Genomic DNA, 16,062 nt, shown 5'->3' with positions numbered 1-16,062 from the left:
AGCCAGCTGCCTCAGTGTGGTATGAAAAACAAAACGTTCATTACCACGGACTTAACAAATCCAGAAATTTATAAGATGGAGTATTTAAAAAAACGTTTGTTGCCATTCATAGAACAACAGAAAAGATCAGCTCTATTCTGGCCCGATTTATCATTGTGTCATTACAGCCGTCTTGCAAAGAACTGGTATGAAAACCACTAGGCAAATATTTTTCAAAAGGATCACAACCCACCAAACTGTTCACAATTGCGACTTATTGGAAAATATTAGGCAATTGTTAAAAACGAAAGAAGAAATTAAAAAGGAGCAACAGTTTAAAATGAATAGGCGAAGAGTTGCAGATACTGTACCAAAAAATGTTCTGCTGACTTCATGCTCTAGTTTGCCCAAAATATGCCCTATCCAGCGACATTTCCTTTCCCTTTCTCAATATTTATTGGCTTTTGGTTACATTTAAGTTGAGTAGATCCACATTTGAGTTCCAGTTTTCGGGGCAACAGATAGAGAGCATTTGGCTAAGGCAGGTTTGAATTTTGTTTATAACTTAGTCGGATGCTTGTTAAGTTTCACAGCCATAGAGCAGGTCAGATTCTTATACTTCCATGGAAGAAGGAGCTGCCTGCCGCTCAGATGGATTGCCGGTGTAGATGAAGACACAGGTTTTTTTGAGATTTTGAGCATAAAGGAGGCAGGTATCAAACCAAAACAATTGGAGGCATATGCAGGCTACAGCAGGCGAAGATCCGACTAGGATTGTCCAGCCAGCAATATTGATGTTGCTTGCATTTTATTCTTTTCCTACGTTTTATTATAAGAAAAATCACATATGCATGTTTTTTTTATTACTTGAAAATCAGTTGTAGCTTTTTTTGTTTTTATGTAACTTCTATACACTTTAATTAATGCGGTTTTTCTATGCTTTACTCCGCCTTTGCGGTTACCTCATTCGGTTGATTACTTCACTGCACCACTAATCTTGCATGTGTATAAGTATATATGTATGAATGTATGTACATATGTGCATAAAAAGTGGTTAAAATATAGGGTGTGCCACTGCATTGGCGGCATACTGCCCAGCTGAATATGAGCAATGGCGTGTCAAATATCAACTTTCCGTTTAGGAATTATTCCTGTATTTCTGGCATATACATACATACGCATTTTCCATACGATTTTTTTTTTTTTAAGTATGTAGAGAAAACACAAAATATTGTCAAGGAAAAAAATTGTCAAAAATCAACGACCGAGTTCAAACTTGCACTTTGTTCTAGTAAATGGGCTAAACCAGCGCACTGGAGAAAAATGGGGATTTGAACCCAGAATAATACATTGGCTCCACACTGGCCAATTCTCTACTATGGTATTGTAATATGTAGGAATGCCTTGAGAAGGGTGTGTGCATCAATAGAATTGTCAAGATTCAAATACTCGCATCTATTCTTATTACCGGTAAAAAGTCAACCAGACCATCGAAAGCATTATATGCCACACTAAACTTCGTTCCCGTAGATCTGCCGGCAAGATATTTCACGCCCAGTGTGACACTAAAGCTGAACACCTTAATCAAGTGGTCAAACAAGGATTACCGTCACGGTATAATCCTGGCTGGCATTTCGGAGCTGCTCGGACTAGTGGACTATGCACTCCCGCCTACACTTGATATTACAACTTTCACGACCCTGCTACCCACGAGGGAAAATAGGGAACGTGACGTGGTAAGACAAGGCGAGTCCATCCATGTATTCACACCTTCCGAATATCTGGCGATCTCCTTCAGCTTCCAGCTTCCCGGCTACTGTAGAATCTTCCAGGCTGAACTGATGGCAATGATGAAAGCAGTGATTCTGGAACAGTGTATTGCCATACCCGGCATCGCAATGGGTCATGAGCCTGAGTGGGTCCCACAGAAAAACCGCTTCAACCTAACCTAGCTTAATGCTGTGTACACAAATTTTTCTTTTTAAATTGATTGAAATTTTGAAATTCTTATGAAGATTTCTGAAATTCTATTAACCTTATTCATAGTATGATATATACGAGGGGGTTCAATAACTACCTGTGTTAGAAAGAAATACACCATTTTTTCAAAAATTGTTTTTTTGTTTTCAACATAGTCCCTTTTAGAAAGATACACTTTTTCCAACACTCTGGCCATTTTTTTAACCTCTCCAAGAAATAAAGATTGTCGCACTCTCCAAATTACGCATCTATCACGGCGATGACTTCCTCGTTTGAACCAAATTGTTTTTCTCGCCAGCCATTTCTTCATGTTAGGGACCAGAAAAAGTCGTATTGAGTCAGATCGGGTAAATACGGGGATGCGGTAGCAAATTCATACTGTATGAATTAGTTTGACGGTGACAACTCCGGGTGAATGGGCTGATGCATTATCGTGGTGAAACAGCTAGCAGGGGACCTACGATTTTAAATTGAGTTTTTAAATTAAGTTTTTTATGAAGGGGTTGGGGTTGTATTTTCATTCAAAGAAATAATTCTAGTGATATAAAATCAATTGCTCCTCTGGATGGCCATCATCGCTGTAGCGACACATTCTCGGAAGCCTCTCACAAATTAGGTAGCTACTCTGCATGCGAGTGATTCTTCATGACTTAAGTAAGTTTGCATTCCTCTCCAACATTTCTAAGGAGAAATGCTATTTTCTATGGCAGCGTTAAGCAATCCATGATTCAAAAACAAAAAATGTGTTACCTTTACCACCCTGTACTTTTATCTCTTTTATTGATTACTTCACTGCACCACTACTCATGCATACCACATCTACTTGCAAACAAAAACAGTTGTAAAAAATAGCCACTTCCAGCAAATCGCTAGTTATCTTCTCGCATCTATCTGGCAAATCACCTTCGCGTTAATGTTGCGGTGAAATGCCAATTTGATTTTGTAAATTTATGTATTGCCAACAACAATGCAAGGAACTTATTATTTATAGACATTTAGGTATTTGCCTTCATATGTACGTAGACACCTTCATAAGTGTGTGGCGCATGCGTCTGGCTAAAACCACACACGCCACATACCGCCGGCATCATTAACGATTCGTTACTCCTCAGCAAATGGCACAAGGGGTGTAATAGCTCCTTCTGTGCAGTTATCATGATTGCCATTGAAGCGATTGATTGCTTTACAAGTATCATTTTACATTAATTATGTTTTGGTCATGGCTGAAATAGAGATGTAAGTAGTCGATTATAAATCCGACAAACCACACCTCCACTCACTGCACTCACTTCACTCAGCCCCAGTTAGTAATCACCAAAGCAATAACCAAACGCCCGATCGATACAGCAATCAACCAGCCAGGCAGTCGAGTAAGCAAGAAATCAATTGATGGACAGAATAATCCCGATAATTGCTCACTTATTATAATGACACATAACTGCTTCGATGGCGTCCTCCCAACAACTCCCTCTCTCAAGTTTTCTCTCTTCGGTATTAACACTTTACAGTACATCGCTTTGCAACTTCAAATCAGCAGTCAATAGTTAAATTACTTGCAATTGTAGCTATCGTGAAGTTGCTGGTGATACATGGAAATAAATATGTAAATCCAATGCTTATACTTGCATGTATGTAGATATCAGTAATCTTAGCTCAATGATTAACTGCATTGGCGATGCTCTACTAATTTCACAATTCAGATACGTAGACGCATTGATAAGCAAATATTATCTTCAATACCTTTCACAAGGTGAGGTAATATTGCTTACAGTTTTTCACCTTGATATCGCAGGGTTACCGGGAGAGCCGTCCTACACGCTTAAGGGCGTTTTTATTTCTGAACAATTTGGTTACTTGAATTAATGTCCAAAACCTAATCGTTTTTGAGATAATCGATTTTAAAGATTATTGTGAACAAATAGTTTCTTTTTTTGCCTATCCGTTCACTTTAGTTTTAATGTTAGTGCAGAGGCCGAATTCGTTTCTATTTTTAGTTTACAAAAACCATTAATAAAGTTTGAGCTTGACGCTGACTGTTACGAATGACCACTTGATGAAATTATGAGTTTACGATTTCTCACTAAATGTTTCCTATTTTATTATTATTACCATTATTACAATATTATTATTATTATTATTATTATTAGAAGGCCATTACGCACTGCGACCAGAGCTGATCTATTGTGAAAGGCTTATTTTGTAACCCTAGAGTTTTAGGCTTTTTAAAAATTTTAGCACAGTTTTGGGTTTGTTGTTCCAAAGATTGCATGGAGATACTACGATACCACCAAGGTGGTGAAGTCTTTGTCTGCCCAACGCAGGACATTCACAAAGCACATGTTCTGAGCTTTCTATGTCCATTTCGCAAAAGCGGCAGACATTGGTCTCGGATAGACCAATATTATTTAGATGGTACCTCAGGCTGCAGTGACCTGTAAAGTATCCGGTTAAAAGACGCAGATCTACTCTGTTTAGTGAGAGAAGTTTGTCAGATATTCCTTTGTTGGGACTTAGGAATAGTTTGGCTTGACGCTGACCGGCACAGTTTAGTCAGTGTGCGGCAAGTTTTCTTTCCTCCCATTTCCTAAGGAATTCATTAATGTGGCCTTTTGTCAGTCCACAGAAAGGCTCAGGACCAGTAAGTTGCATATTTGCTCCTTGTTTTGCAAGGTCATCAGCCATTTCATTTCCCTCATGTCCTTCATGTCCCGGAATCCAGCATAGTGTTACTATGTTGAGGTTTCCTAACGTGTTAAGAAGGTTTAGGCAATCATTTACCAATTTAGAGGTGATAGTTGTTGATAGAAGGGCTTTTAGAGCCGCTTGGCTATCTGAAAGCATGTAGATGTGAGTACCTCTCATTTTCCTGCTAAGGCATTCTCTCACACATATTTCAATGGCATGTATTTCTGCCTGGAATATTGTTGGGTAGGATCCCATCGGAATCGATTTTTTGAATTTGGGCCCATTGATTCCTGCCCCTGTTCTACCATTTTGCAATTTGGACCCATCAGTAAACCATAGCTGGGAGCCAGGTTTGAAAGTGATAGAGTTAGTTCTCCAGTCTGTTCGTTCATTGATTATAACTTGGAAGTTTCTGAAGAGTATTGGTTTGGGTGATAGTATATCATCCCTATGAAGAATGGGACTATGTAGGAAGTCTTCCAAGATCTTTAAATGTCCTTTCATATCCCCACTTTTAAGTTCAAATATACCGTTTATTCTTAAGGCACTCGAGCGAGCTTCCCTTTCAATTAGAATTGGAAACGGTGGTATGTTCAGGAGCACACCCAATGCATCCGTGGGACATGTTTTCATAGCCCCTGTAATACCAACACATATCAGGCGATGCAGTTTGCTTAATTCGTTTGCTGCCTTTCTTTACTTGACCTTGGGCCACCATGCTAAGGATGCATAAGTGACTATGGGTTTCACAACTGTGGTGAATGTCCAGAAGGTCATTCTAGGGTTTAGTCCCCATGTCTTACCAAAAAGCTTTGTACAGGCAAAGAATGCCCTTGTGGCTTTTTAAGTAACTCTCTCAATATGGGAATTCCACGTAAGCGTTTTGTTAAGACTGACGCCAAGATAGTTCGCTTCTGTCGAGAGTTGAAGTGTTGTTCCATTAAGGGTGGGACATTTGAGATTTATGTTCCTTCTCCTAGTAAACGGTACAAGTGTTGCTTTGGATGGGTTGCTGGAGAGCCCTTTTTCCGTGCACCATTTGTTTATTATTGTAAGGGCTTGCTGCATGCGATCCGAAATGGTTTCCCCATGCCAGCCTAATACATAAACTACTAGGTCATCAGCGTAACCCTGAGTGTGAAATCCTAGGTTATTCAGTTTGTGGAGAAGTTCATCTATGACTAGAGTCCACAGAAGAGGTGAGAGTACACCACCTTGAGGGCAACCTCTTGTGGCTTTAATAGATTTGATTGTTCCTCCTAGTTCGGTGCTGATCGTCCTAGATTTCAGCACGAATATTATCCATCTAATGATGGGTTCAGGTACCTCCTTTAGATATAGGGCATTATAGATTGCCTCATAGGAGGTGTTATCAAAAGCTCCTGATATGTCAATAAATGCTCATAGAGCTATCTGTTTGGACTCAATAGCCTTTTCAATAACTGTTACCAGGCTGTGTATTGCAGTCTCAGTGGATTTTCCCTGTTGATAGGCAAATTGAAGTCGATGCAGTGGGAAGTTAGCTAGATTGTTTTCCCTAATATACTGATCAACTATCTTTTCCATTGTTTTTAGGAAAAATGAGCTGAGACTAATTGGTCTGTATTGTTCGGGTTTTTCCTAAGTCTCATCATTTAAGAGGTCACATACATACGTCCAGCAGCGCCAAAAATGCACTAAAAGAAAAACTGTTTTCGAAGGGATAAGAATAAATATAAATATAAAAAAATTGTGTACATTATTTATTGGTACTTGAACTTTATAAAAAAGATTATTTGAATTTTTCTGTTCAAAAATTAGTATATAAAAAATCACGTGACCCAAAGCAATTGGCAATTTACGGCATTTAAAAAAAAATATGTTTATAAAATTTTTTCAATAAAAATATCGATCCAGACAGACTATAGAGAAAACACTTTTGAATATTAAAAAAAAACCGCATCAAAAAATATTAAACTCTGTATGAGTAGTTTCGAGAAAAACGAGTTTAAAGCTTGAGGTATAGGAGCGTGCGGACTGCTCTCTACCTAATCAATGGGCCGTAGAAGCTATAATATTGCGAATTTCCGCATGAAAATTTCACAGTGTATTCTTCAGATACTATACTTTCGAAATATCGAAAACACGTTTCAACACCAGTTACACTAATTTCTCCTCTTTTTCCGCCTCTTTAATGAGGTCTTTCGAATGTTAAATTCTAAGCAATTTTTGGTCCTCAGTTAAGCTGTATTCGGAATGAAACGTGCACAAACCTTTCGTAAGCTCAAATGATCAGTTAAAATGCGACAAATCGATGTTTGGAGATATTCAACCCGATTCCATGAATTTCAACGATAGTTTCGGTTCATTTTTGGCAAATTTATTTTTTATTTATTTATTTTATTTTAATTATTTATTTATTGTCTTTGAATGGATACATTCTTACAGACTATATTAAGCTAATGTACAATAGTTTAGCAGTTACTAAGAAAAGAACGATTTAAGAGGATTGACTAAGATGCCATACGACCATGTAAAATCAGCACCAGAAGAATTGAAAAACATATTTAAATCTGCATATGCCCTAGGAGTCGGAGTTCGTTCTCGAGAAGCCAATTTTAAAGGTTTCGTCCTGTCGGAGCCTCATATTGGGCATATTAAATTGAATTTTATTTAAAAGGCAAGGACAATCAATAGATCTAGAAATGATACGAATAATAAACACAAACAAATTTACAAACAATTTCGATGGAGTTTTCAGTGATTACTGATTTGCTCATTGTCCTCATTTATGTCCTCACAACCATCTTTGAAGCGTGTAAACCACGTACGGATTCTGGCACGAGATAGACAATCATCGCCATAAACTTTTTTTTCATCAATTCAAATGTTTCGGTACGCGTTCTACCGATTTCAAAAAAAAGTTTGATATTAACTCTTTGTTCGAAATCATTTTTGCACCGATGACACAAAAATACTGACACTTTAGACGCAACAACTTCGCTTCCACTGATCCGAATGTAACCAAGTTTTCACTGAAAGTCAGTCATTAAACAAGTGGCGCCATCAAACACATTTTTACGATTCCAGTCATATTTATTTTGGACTTCGCCTTGTAGAACATTGAAGGTGTGCTTATGTTTAGTCCATTAAGTCTTTGGGGTTTTTGCGTTTCAATCTTCTTCTCCAATTATTTGCATTAACAAGAATAGAGGCCTCCATATTAACATGGTTTTTTAATCTTTCATTGGCTTTTGCTGCCTTTTTTATTTTGTCTGCTACCGGGTCAATATTTAGGTCGATCTCAAGATCAGAGCTACAGATAAACCAAGAAGCACCGACTGCACTTTTAATAATTTTAATCTGAACCTTTTGTATAATTTGAATGTTGGTTTGACTGGAACAGTCCCATAACTGTGCGCTTGATCAATAGTCGAATGGTTTCGATAGTATTGGAAGAAGTGAGATAGGTCTGTATGATGTTATGTCGTGAGCTGCTTTGCCTGGCTTATTAAACATAATGCCTCTCGCTGTTTTTCAATATAATGAAGAATATTTCAGCTGAAATGTGGTGTTGTTGATATTCGTCAATGCGGCATATTATTTTGTTCGGGAGCTGCTTCACTATTTCAGCAGTAATAAGGTCATAGCCTGGCGATTTTTTTATCTTCAGTTTTGTAATTTCTTCTATTATTTCGTTTTGTGTTACTGAACGGATTTTATTAATAGCACTACGATCGCCGTCGTGATCCATATCATTCGTCGTTAAGTTCTTTTAAAAGGGTTTTGTCAAGAGGTGATCGTGTTTGATGCCATCTTCGTCACATTTCCCGTTTCCCCAATACTATTTATTTCCTCTATTTCTTTAGTATACTGAGACGGTATTATTTTTGATAGACGTACTGTATCCAGCTGCGCGTTGGATGTTATTTGTCAATCCAAGAGCTGATGCTTTGTATTAATTACCGACAAGTGGTCACCTAGACACGCCGAAGCTATTCTCAGCGCTCACAGAAGCGGTAGATACTTTTTTAGCGATGGACAAATCAATTGAGTCCGTTGTTTTCTGTAGATCTGTTGGTCAGTACGGTTGGCTGCACGTCGATATAGAAATCCAGCCTGTCTTTTTCAGTGCGTCGTACAGTTCTTTCTTTGGGTCGTTGTAAGTCGTAATCCCCAGTGTGCATGTTTGGCATTAAAGTCGCCACCCATTATAAATCTATTCTTGTGACTGTTTATTAGTTCAACATATTGGGCACATTTGATTGTATATTTAAAAGCCATATATGTATTTATTATTTATTGTATGGCAAGAGCGATTCTAAAAAAATATTGGTATAATTTTTTAAGAGTTAAGTTATCCCGGAACTGAAATTATGTTATTAATTAGCATTGGGTCTATAAATAAGCAACGAAATGAAAAGCAAAAAATATGTAAAATATTGTATAAATATAACAATTCTACATGACCATTTTTGCATACTCATATATAAGTATTTGTGTATGTGTTAGTTATCCGAAGCAAATGTAAGCAACTTAAAATTAAAACTGGCGTAGTTGATTAACGTCAGAGTGCGGCTGAATGAATTTGTTACGATCAAAAAATTTAACTGATTAAACGCAATATAAATTCATATCTATGTGTGTATGAATGTGTGGCTACGACTATGGGCTGTCTGGCTGCATGTGGCATCCATATTGTGTCACAGCTGGAGTCACAGACCGAGCGGCCAAGTCGAGCAACAATGTCAAAGTTGCTAGTCGCTAGTTGCACGCACATTTGCCACACACACATGCGTACATACAAGCTATTAGCCACTATGTTGCATGTTGCTTTGTTGTCGCGATAATTGCATTGACTTTGTTGATGTTGTGCATCAAATCATCGGCCATGCATACGCACAATCCAACAAAACAATAAAGAACGAAAAACTTGCAAAAATAAACAGAAAACAAAAGAATGTAGACAAAAATAATGAACTGCCTGGTAAGTGCGCATTTTCGCGTCTCTGTGTGTGTGTGTATGTGTGTGCATATTTAGTTTTAGTGCAATTTACTTGCAAAAGCGCAACAAGTCAAATAATTGTTGCATTAGCAGCGCACAATGCATTCACGTATTGTTGTATGCCCCATTCGCAGTTGTTGTTGTTGCTGTTGTCATTGGTGCGCTTGCAATGTCAAACGCATTGCATTTAAATTGATTGTGAACTAAGCTGACAGCAAACAACAGACAGCAGAGACAGTTGAGCAGCATGGCATTGCCATGCCACATACATCATGTGGCACGCATTTAATCAAGCGTATTACATGTGGCTGCGCATGCGCAAATTAATGTGCAACGCCGCCACATTGCAATTGTGCGGATTTAAGGCGATTAAAGTTGTAGTGAGTGCGTTAAGGCTGGGGATTACAAAACGCATGCGCAGAAGGTGGAGAGAGGTGGAGCAACGGTGGTAATGGCATTCGAAGGGAGTGGCTGCTTAGATGACATATGGAATTGTGAAGAGAAGTGTGTAAAGTATTTGTGATGTAAAATATGAAAGGTATGCATAAATAACTAGTCAATAACTGATCCAAATGTAAGTACGTTTGAGGCGTAAAGTCGGGCAACTCGGCTCAGCAAGCGCTTTGATACTGGTGTGAATAGTTGAGATCAGTTTACAGTTAAGGGTAAGTTAACAGTTAAGTTAAGGGTGACGTCAGGGGGCGAAAAATTTGCTAAGCTTTATATAAGTAGGGTCCACGAAAAAAATTTCCTAAATTTGCGATATGGCGAAAACACGCAATACCGTCAGAGAATTGAATTATAAAAAATCAACCAGGTCTTGGAACTATTTGAAATTTACACTGTTTTCGGTATAATTTAATGGCGTATAAAACTGAGAAATCAATTTTTTTTTTTATCTTAAATTTTTTTTTAGAAATTTTAAGGAAATACGCGCCTGTTTTTGTATGGAGAAAATGCGCAACAAAAAAAATAAAGAAACAATATTTCAAATTCCAAAACATTAGATGAATAATACGCTAGAAGCGCCGAGTGCACCATTTCGCTGAGTGCTATTGCATTTGAGTGCAGCTGGTCAGGTTGTCGCTTCTTCGCAAAATTCTAATACTAGAAAAAGCACAGAAATCTACAAGCCTTAAAACACAGATGAGTTACTTTCCTCTTTATTTCTTAGTTTAATTCGTTACTAAGGTAAACTACGATGTTGACATAAAATTATAAAAAATTTACTGGAAAAATTAAAAAAATGGCTTGACTAGCTTCTGGTTTCGCATAAGAATTTCATACATTATATTTATTTTATTTTTGCAGCAGATTACCCTACATGGGGTATGATTGAAAACAATTAGTATATTGAGTGTATTCTATAAAAAATTAAAAAAATATTAAAAAAATAAATTTTGTCCCAAGGGAAGTAAGGAATCAAATCTTCCAGTATTATCGAGTAGGTTAGAATTTTTTAAGTGAGGGGCGCGGTCAAAGCTTACTCGCTTTCAACAATTTCAGGGGAATACTGCAGCATAACATTTTTATAGACAGCCAAAGCCTACCTACCTAATTCTTCAGTTATTGTTTTTTTTAAGTATGTTTTTCTTAACAAATAAAAAAATATGTAAACTAACATTAAAAGGAACCAACATCGGTTCCACTTTAAAAACCAAAATTTTTAAAATTAAATAAATCTCATTTTTTTTCGTGTTTGGGAAAAAATTTTAATTTTTTTTAAATAACTTAAAAAAAAAATTTATATATTGTAATTTTTGGAAAAAATTTCATATTTTTAATTAAATTATTAAGCTCAATGCTCATTTGATTTTTTTTATTAGAAAAAAATTCGGAAAAAAATTTAATTTTTGTTTTAAATTTTTTCTGTTTTTTGTTAAAAAATTTTAAAAAAGAATTTAGTTTTTGTTTTAAATTTTCTTTTTGTTAAACAATTTTTTTTTGTTAAAAACTGTTTTTTGCTAAAAAAATTAAAATCTTTTTAAATAACTTAAAAAACAATTTAATTTAATTTTTGGAAAAAATCCCAACATTTTTATTAAATTATTAATTTGAATTCTAATTTCAGTTAAATTTTTTTTATTGAAAAAAATTTAGATTTTGTCTTAAAATTTTATATTTTTAATTAAAATTGGAAAAAATTTAGATTTTGGTCCTTTTTTTTTTTGTTGAAAAATTTTGGAAAAAAATTTCATTTTGGTTTTAAATTTTTTTGTTAAAAAATTGTTTTTTTTTTAAACAATTTTAAATCTTTTTAAATAACTTAAAAAAAATTTAATTCAATTTTTGGAAAAAATCCCAATATTTTTTATTAAATTATTAATTTCAATTTAATTTATTTTATTGGAAAAAAACATCGAAAAAATTCCACACTTTGTTTTAAAGTGAAAAACACAAATTCAATTTTCTCATTAATCCATAGTTGGTTAGACTCCCCTGAACTGGTTTAATTGTTCTCATAAATAGCTGAAAAATTAAAAATAAACTCATAAAAATGTTAAAATGACCGCAGATATTTGAGTTTAAGAATCTCCGAACCAAATTTTTCAACCTTAAATAAATCTCAAAAATTTTATTATAATTTTTTCAAAATTTTTCAAAAACAAAATGCGTTTTAGAAAGTTTATTTGACACTAACAAATTAAAAAAAAAATGTTAGAACAGCCGAAGGTATTTGAGTCTAAAAGTCTCCTTAACAAAATTGTTAACCTCGAACAATTCCCAAAATTATTAGGTTTCTTTCAAAAATTTGTTTTAAAAAGTAAATTTTATCCTAAAAAATTAAAAAAAGAACTCATAAGAATGTTAAAATAACCGCAGATATTTGAGTTTAAAAATCACCGAGCCAAAATTGTCAACCTCGAATAAATAATTTTTTCAAAAACGAAATGCGTTTTCAAAAGTTTATTTTGTCTTAACAAAATTACAAAAAACGTATGAAAATGTTAGAGCAGTCGAAGATATTTGAGTCTTAAAGTCTTCGTACCAAAATTTTCAATCTAGAACAATTCTCAAAATGATTAGGCTCCTCTCAAAAATTTTCCAGAAAGATTTGTTTTAGAAAATATATTTTATTCTAAAAAATTAAAAAAGAACTCATAAAAATGGTTAAATAACCAAAGATATTTGAGTTTAAAAGTCTTCATGCCAAAATTTTCAACCTCGAGTATACCTCAAAATGACTACATTTATTCCAAATTTTATCAAAACCAAAATGCATAATAAAAAGTGTATTTTGTACTTACAAAATTAAAAAACAAAAAGGCATGAAAATGTTAAAACAGCCGAAGGTATTTGAGCCTAAAAGTCTCCGTACCAATCTTTCGAACTTTGAATGAGTCTCAGAATTATAAAACAAATGTTTCTTCAATTTTTTCAGCTTATTTCTTGTTATACTCAAACAAAGGCGCATTCATGAAAGATGGTGGCACTAGATCAACAACAATGTTTTATACTTTTGATTGTCAAAGAAAATTGTTGACAAAGTAGAAAACAAAGAATGAATTCGCCTTGTTTTACTCTGGGCTGACAGCGACATGAGCACGGCGAAAGAACAAAAATATATCAGCTGATTCACAGATACCACATTTAATAGATTCGTCTGGACTCGAGCCTACAAATGAACAAAGTGGCTGCCCTATGTCCTCGATAGCCTCCCGAATTCCATCTTTGTGATCTCGAATCGACCCTGGGTCGCTTCTCTTTCACGTGGCCCAAAATATAAAATACCCAAGGTGCTAAATCACAAGACTCGGTGGCCAATTGTGATTACCTCTTCGAGAGATAACACGGTCCGGAAACTTTTCCCATAAAAGATCAATGGTTTTGTTGCTTGTATGGCACGTAGCGCCGTCTTGTTGAAAATAAACGTTGTTCAGATCAATACCATCCAATTCCGTTAATACCATCCAAATCGTTAATCATCTCTCGATAGCGCAATCCATTCACCAATAACACCTGTTATTGGAAAATCTTTTATAATTGAAGTGAGCTACAACCCGAAAACAAAGATAAAGTCGATCGAAAATCCAATTTTGCTGAACGTTTTTTTTTTGTTTTTGTTTGATTTGTTGTTGCAGTGGGTTAGCTTAGTATCCCTTTCGCCAAATCAAACAGCAAATAGAAAGAATTATCCCACTTCCCTGAAGTATCAGAGAGGGAGAGAAGCCCGAATTTGGGAGGAACAAATTGTCTCGATTCGTAGCTTAACCACGACAATGCTCTGATTCGCACACTCAAATCATACCTTGACATTTTATGCGAGACTATTTGGCAAAAAAGAATGCCAGTATTATTCTGCATTTTCCATATTCACGTGACATGGTAATATGTGAATTGGTTTTTCTGTGTTCCTAGACTCAAGTTATCATTTCCCGGAAGACGTTTTGCGGCTTTTAGGGGAGAAAGAGTTGAAATTGAATTAAAAATTGACCTCGGAAAAGTGGTTTATAGACTAGAAGATGCATAAGGGAATGCAAAAATATCAATAAGTAAGTGAAAATTATCATTTTATTGATAAAATCTTGGTATTTTTTTAACAACAGTTATACATTTCTGTATGGGAAATAAGAATCTCATCTAAGGCAATTAAAAAAAATAATTAAATTGAAAATAGAAAAAAAAGAACAAAATGAAAATTATTTTTCATGCTGCCTTTGTAGTATTTACGCATTGTTATAATTAAAATTGAGTATGGAAGCGATGTTTTGAGGTGTACGATTTAATTAAGCAACTGTTACAATTCTGTCTGTAATAGTTTCGCTTCAAGGATTTTACGCTCATTTCGCTTTGTGCCCCAAAATAAATTGATTATTTTAATTAAGTTGTTCTTGTTTCTTTCTGTTTTGGAGATATTGGATCATATGGAGCATAGATTCAATGGTAAGTAAAAAAAGCAAACATCTACAGAAAAAAAAATTAAGTTAAGAAACGGAAGGGGAAAAAACACAGAATAGAAAAAGCTGTACAAGATGAAGCAAGTCATTCCCCTTAAGAGATATGTTACTCTACATGAAAACATATGTATACATATACAGACGTTGTTATACCTTCTACATGCTTTTTAAAGTGTAAAGTAGGGTTGAACTCTTTGCGGGCGGTGGCCTGTCGATTGTGAACTTTTCAAAATTACTCATTTACGCGCAACACAGCGACTTCTATTGAAATTAACCACGTAAGTACATATGTACATGTATGTAAAGCAAACGTGCTTAGCTAAATTTACATACATACAGACATACATGTACCTGCTTACCGTACACACATGCGAGCGTAAGTGGCAAATACTGCCGCCTTGATTTGAAAAGATTCAGAGAAAATGAGTTTTTGTATTGTTGAGTTCGCCAGAAAAGATGATTTTAACGAGGAAAAAGAAATCCAAATATAAGCAGTAATAATATTTCATCATTAACAATAATGACACATTACAAATTTAATATTCAAAATATTGTCCATCGCTTACTACTACTTTTTCCCATCTTTCTGGCAATTCACGGATTCCCTTTGTGAAAAATTCGGTCGGTTTTGCCGCAATCCACGAATCGATCCATTTTTTGACTTCATCGTAATTACGGAAGTGCTGGTCAGCCAGGCCATGTTGCATCGATCGGAAGAGATAGTAATCGGATGGCGCAAGGTCTGGACTATACGGCGGGTGGGGTAGGACATCCCATTTGAGCGTTTCTAAGTATGTTTTGACCACTTGTGCAACATGTGGCCGAGCATTGTCATGTTGCAAAACAACTTTGTCGTGTCTATCGGCGTATTGCGGCCGTTTTTCTCGCAGTGCTCGGCTCAAACGCATCAATTGTCGTCGGTAGACATCCCCCGTAATCGTTTCATTCGGTTTCAGTAGCTCATAATACACAACACCCAGCTGGTCCCACCAGATACACAGCATAACCTTCAGGCCATGAATATTCTGCGCCGACGTCGATGTTGAAGCATGGCCAGGGTATCCATACGTTGCCCGACGTTTTGGATTGTCGTAATGGACCCACTTTTCATCGCCAGTCACAATTCGATGCAAAAAACCCTTTCTTTTGTGCCGTTGAAGCAGTTGTTCGCATGCCATAAAACGGCGTTCAACGTCTCTTGGCTTCAATTCATACGGCACCCAATGGCCTACCTTTCGGATCATTCCCATGGCTTTTAAACGTTTGGAAATGGTTGATTGATCAACTCCCAAAGTTTTTGCAACCTCTTCTTGCGTTTGAGCCGGATCTTGATCGAGCAATTCCTCCAATTCGGTATCCATGAACTTTGGTGGCGCACCCTCGCGTTCTTCGTCTTCCAAGCCAAAATCACCACTTTTAAAGCGTGCAAACCACTTCTGGCACGTTCGCTCAGATAGAGCATGCTCACCATAAACTTCCACCAAGATACGATGACTTTCGGCTGCTTTTTTCTTCATATTAAAATAATGAAGAAGA

The 16,062-nt window shown here is 35.9% G+C and overlaps 1 long non-coding RNA gene across 1 annotated transcript in view; it reads left to right on the top strand.

Moving 5' to 3' along the window:
- Positions 1-14,801, top strand: part of LOC128855718 (uncharacterized) — an 86,831-nt gene extending 72,030 nt beyond the window's left edge. The window contains exon 3 of the long non-coding RNA XR_008453758.1: positions 14,482-14,801. This is a non-coding gene — a long non-coding RNA (uncharacterized LOC128855718). The remainder of the gene's footprint in view (positions 1-14,481) is intronic.
- Positions 14,802-16,062: the final 1,261 nt, after the last annotated feature.

The sequence above is a fragment of the Anastrepha ludens genome, chromosome 2 (genome assembly GCF_028408465.1).
Source record: "Anastrepha ludens isolate Willacy chromosome 2, idAnaLude1.1, whole genome shotgun sequence".
In the NCBI taxonomy this organism is placed as follows: domain Eukaryota; kingdom Metazoa; phylum Arthropoda; class Insecta; order Diptera; family Tephritidae; genus Anastrepha; species Anastrepha ludens.
This window is presented reverse-complemented; position numbering and strand designations above follow the sequence as displayed.